Raw genomic sequence first — 5366 nt, forward strand, 5'->3', positions numbered from 1 at the left:
TTTGGTTTACATCACAATGTTCACATTGACGAGGAGTCCCACTCCCATGTATATAGGCTATGTTTGGTACAGCTTTTAACCTCCTGTGCTTATAAGCAAAGTCCCATTTGGTGTTTGGTAAATCAGCTTCACGGGTGCTTCTTTCGGAAGCCAGGGCTTATAAGCTGGAAAAGCAGAAGTCAGGGGACCCTGGCTTTTAGAAGCCAAAAGCCGCGGCTACTGTAGCGAAGGTTTAATGAATTTTTCAAAATACCATTGGGTACCCTCATGAACTTCAAGGAATTACACACACGACCAGCCTCTTCTCTTCCTCAACTCTCCCTTTCTGTCTTCTCTCTCTCTCGGTGCTCTTAGGACGACGTCGTGCATCCATCGGCGCCTCCGCCTTTGCTCTCCCTGGTGGCCACCTCGAGTTCGGTAAGGAGTTTTGTTTGTGATTTTGATTTCTTGGGGTTTGATTTCATTTCTCTCTGTCCTGAAAACCTAAAATCAAATAGTATCTTGATTTGGGTTCGATAAAATTCTGGGCTTTCTGACTGTATCTTGATCTGGGTTGTTCTGGGTTTCTGTTAAGAGTGAGGTGTGTGACTGTAGTTTGATATCTTGATCTGGGTTGATGATTATTTGTCAATATAGTTTCAATTGTTATGTCCGATTCTAGTTTTTCTAGAAACAAGCTATCATGAGTGAAACAAACTATAGTTTCAATATAGTTTCCAATTGTTATGTCCGAAACAAGCTATCATATTTTGAACATGTGAATAAGGCATATACAGAGATGGTAATTGGTTTAATTTTTGCAGCATGACTATGAATGATTGGGAGCTCATGATTCCTTTAGCCTTCTTTTCTGGTGATATGGTTATCTTGATTCAAATTTAGGAATAAAATTAGACCTTGGTGTTGCAACAGGGAAGAATTATCTTCAGTGGCATGGTACTCGGGCTGAGTTGGTGGTGACGGAAGCCGAGTTGTGCAATGAGATACTCAGTAATAAAGATGGATTCTATCCGAAACCCAAGTTCAGAGCTTATGCAAAGAAGATATTTGGGAAAGGCCTTCCACAATTAGAAGGTGAAAACTGGGCGAAATCGCGAATGCTGGCCAACCATGCCTTCCATGGACAGAGCTTAAAAGTATGTTGTTACAGTAGTTACTTATATTTTATTCCTTCAAGGATAAGAAAAAATTGAAAAAAAAAAACTACAAGTCCAATGACTATTGATAAAGCCAGTCTTTCTTTTCCCTGCATTGTGGTTTATGTGTTGATCTGGCATGGTGGTATTGTTTTGTATTACTAGAATATGATTCCAAGTTAGCTAGCATGTTATATATATCCTAATCCGTTTTTTTATTATTTGATTTTGTTTGGAGTATAATGGCAAAAGAATGAAAGGAAGATAGGAGAGACCTCTTTGAATGAATGGATGCAGCACGGGAAGAAACGGACACATACCTTACAGAGATTCCAAGCTAACACGCATACTGCAAAATTCTTTGGGAGGTAACACGCTAGGACAGCCATCATTTGCACCATGAGCCCTGCACGAAGTCATGTTGAGCAATCAAAAAACACCATGTTCTTTGCAAGTTGTGAAAAAGAGGTTACTACTAATGCAAAGGTCAGATAAGGTATTGGTAAAGCAATATCATAATGTGTGTATATGTGCATATTGCCATGAGTTATTTATGTGAAGGTTCCGTAATAGCAATTCTTACTGCATGTGAGAACTAAACATTCATACTTGGATAACCACAGACCAAAATCTTTCTTCTTTTGCTTTCTTATGTCTGTTTTTTTTTCCTTGTGTCGTTGCTTTCCTGATTGATAGTTTACAAGTATACAATACCTTTAGATCCTTGCTAATTTAGTATGTTGCTGTCATATAGCTATTATTATACCCTTTGTCAAGTTTTCTTTCCTGCTCGTTTAAACTAGAACTTGGCATTCATATGTGGTTTGTCATAGGTACTAAAGCTTGGACTACATTTGATAGCAAAGACAGTAATTTTGCTCAAAGTTCGGGTGATGGGCCAAGTGGTGGGATAGAGATGGATTACGATGTAGAAGAAGAATATCATGGCCGGTCATGATGCACAAGAAATGGAATCAATAAAAAATAGCATTACTCAAAGTTTGATGAGTGCGCTTGATAACGTGGATATTTGAATATGTTATGATATTTTTTGTGGTTACTTGATGCCAATCAGAACCAAATGTTATTAATGTTACTAATATATTTGTACAAGTTATTTTTTAAAATTGTCCAATATTAATTATATGGTCACCATGATGTATAAAAATTGAAAGTTAACAAAAATTTATAAGGACATCATAAAGATTAAAAATGATAACAAGAGCATTTGAACAACATTGTATTACCAAACAATCAAAGCAAAATAATCTCTCATGTCCAATTTGGTCATTTCACAAATAAAAAGCACAAGTCAGTTTGAGTTTACCAAACACTTTGCCACTGCTTTTGCCACTGACAGCTCTTATAAAAAGCCAGTTTACCAAACACTCAGCTACTTTGCTTTTCAGCCACTTATTCTCAGAAATAAGCAGAAGCCAGCTTTTCTGAAAAGCCCAGCCATACCAAACATAGCCATAATGTCTGCAATGAAAATGATATGACAATTAGGTGTTGTCCCTTCCAATTCAATGTAGTGGGGAAGATTGATGACACTTGCAACTGTATTTTTTTTTTTTTTGAAAGCGGGTAAGCACCCGTTAGGTAGGAGTGGTGGTGCTCCTTCCTAAACTTGCATTATTCATAGAAGGAAAGTACAACGAGGGACACTTGCAACTGTATATATGTACGGACTATTGAGTATTGGCTTTAATTGAATTGGTGGGCAAAATCCAATATGAAGGGCCCATGGTGATCACGTGGGCAAGACACCGGTAGGTTAATTAGGATGGGATATATATATATGCTGCTGCCGCCAGTATTAAAAAAGAGAGAGAGTTAACTAGGTTATTGGTGTATTGGGATTTTGGGGTAGAGAGTTTATTCTAAAACTCTAATTGTATTCTCTCCAATTGATTATAGTGGAATTTCTCGCCGGCTCCGAAAGTGGACGTAGCTCAATCACATTGATTGAGTGAACCACTATAAATTCTTGTGTTATTGTGTTTGCTTTCTTTTTCGTCGTTGGTCGCTCATCTAGTTCCATATCAATATTGTGTTTGTTACGCTTCCGCACAACAAACTGGTATCAGAGCTCTGGTTCTGAATTGAGAATTGATTCATTGATTGGAAATCATGGTTGACGAGAAAAAGAAAGGGGTTGAGTCTTCAGGTTCTTCGCGTTGGTCGACTTTCAGGCCATTAATTGGTAATGCCAAATTTGAAGTTGAAAAGTTTAATGGCACCAACAATTTCGGCATGTGGCAGTGTGAGATTATGGATGTCTTGTGTCAACAAGAATTGGATATAGCTATGGAAGATAAACCTGTAGACATAGATGATGTGGAGTGGGCGAGAATTAACAAGTGGGCTTGTGGTTCTATCAGAATGTGCCTTGCTAAAGATCATAAATTCTTTGTCATGAAAGAAACTTCTGCAAAAGAGTTGTGGAAGAAATTAGAAGACCAATATATGATCAAGAGTGCTGAAAATCAGTTTCACCTGAAGAGGCAGCTTTTTCGATTTAATTATCGACAGAGTGTTTCTGTGTCTGAACACATCAGTGATTTCAATAAGATACTTGCAGATTTGGCTAATTTGGATGTGCAAATTAGTGATGAGGATAAAGCTTTGTGTTTGCTAAATTCTCTTCCTGACGAGTATGAGCATTTGATTACAACTTTGTTGCATGGAAAGAATGATGTGAAATTTGATGATGTGTGTAATTCATTGATAAATAATGAGTGCTGAAAGAAAGAGAAGCAACTTCAGAATGTGTCAGGTGAAGCACTTGTAGTAAGGGGCAGATCTGATGAGAGAAAACCTACTGGAAAAAGAGGTAAATCTCGTTTCAAGTCAAGAAGTAAATTTCTTGCAAAAGATGAGTGTGCTTTTTGTCGCAACAAAGGTCATTGGAAGAAAGATTGTCCTAAGTTGAAGAATAGAGACAAGAAGGGTTCTGAAGTGAATGTTGTAAGAGATGATGAAGATGACGACTTTGATTTTGCTTTGAGTTGTTCATCAGCTTTTGAAGATTTTGAAGAAGATGAGATTGAGTTTGCTTTGGCTAGTTCATCTGCAGTTGGTTATTTTGACAAGTGGATTATGGATTCAGGTTGTTCACATCATATGTGCCCTAATAAGGAATGGTTCTCTACTTTTAAGGAGTTGAATGGTGGAGTAGTTTTGATGGGAGACAACAGTCCTTGCAAAACAAGAGGGATTGGTACAATTCGTCTCAAGATGCATGATGGAGTAGTCAAAGAGTTAACTAATGTCAGGTATGTTCCAAATTTGAAGAAAAATCTTATCTCTTTGGGAACTTTAGAATCAAAAGGGCACATAATTACATTGAAAAGTGGAGTTGCTAAAGTTGTCTCTGGTTCACTTGTGATGATGAGAGGTGAAAGATTCAGAAATTTGTATTTTCTACAAGAGAGCACAGTGACAGGTGAAACATCAATATCTGAGACTACAGATGATGATGATGCAGACAATACAAAATTATGGCATATGCGTCTTGGACATGCTGGTGAGAAAGCAATGCAGGGATTAGTGAAGCAAGGTCTATTAAAAGGTGCAAAGACAGGAAAATTAGAATTTTGTGAACATTGTGTCTTGGGCAAACAGACTAGAGTTAAATTTGGTACCGCAGTTCATCAGACTAAAGGTACTCTAGATTATGTTCACACTGATGTATGGGGACCTACCAAAACTGTATCTTTGGGAGGTAAGCATTATTATGTCTCTTTTGTTGATGACTTCTCTAGAAGAGTATGGGTGTACACCATGAAGCATTAAGATGAAGTCTTAGATATATTTGTGAAGTGGAAGAAGATGATTGAGACTCAGACCGGTCGAAAAATTAAGAGGCTCAGGTCAGATAATGGTGGTGAATACAAATCTGATCCGTTCTTGAAACTATGTCAAGATGAGGGCATTGTGAGACACTTCACAGTTAGAGAGACACCACAACAGAATGGGGTGGCAGAGCGCATGAATCGGACTTTATTGGAGAAAATTCGGTGTATGTTGTCTAATGCTGGATTAGGCAAAGAATTTTGGGCTGAGGCAGTTGTGTATGCAAGCCATCTCATTAATAGGTTACCTATTGCTGCACTTGAGGGAAAAACTCCCATGGAGGTATGCTCTGGTAAACCTGCTACTGATTATCACTATTTACATATTTTTGGTTGTCCTGCTTATTTTCATGTTAGGGAAAGCAAGCTTGAT

General features: G+C 37.8%; 1 long non-coding RNA gene across 3 annotated transcripts; it reads left to right on the forward strand.

Annotated features, from left to right (window-relative positions):
- The first annotated feature begins 237 nt into the window (after positions 1–237).
- LOC133718118 (uncharacterized) lies at positions 238–2263 on the forward strand. Of its 3 annotated transcripts, XR_009850105.1 has the most exons (4): positions 252–417; positions 913–1136; positions 1375–1632; positions 1970–2263. It is a non-coding gene; the product is annotated as an uncharacterized LOC133718118 (long non-coding RNA). The 3 variants fall into 3 exon arrangements; XR_009850104.1 differs by having other exon boundaries at positions 238–417; positions 913–1632; XR_009850106.1 differs by having other exon boundaries at positions 239–417; positions 913–1622.
- Positions 2264–5366: the final 3103 nt, after the last annotated feature.

The sequence above is a fragment of the Rosa rugosa genome, chromosome 6 (assembly GCF_958449725.1).
Source record: "Rosa rugosa chromosome 6, drRosRugo1.1, whole genome shotgun sequence".
NCBI classification, from domain to species: domain Eukaryota; kingdom Viridiplantae; phylum Streptophyta; class Magnoliopsida; order Rosales; family Rosaceae; genus Rosa; species Rosa rugosa.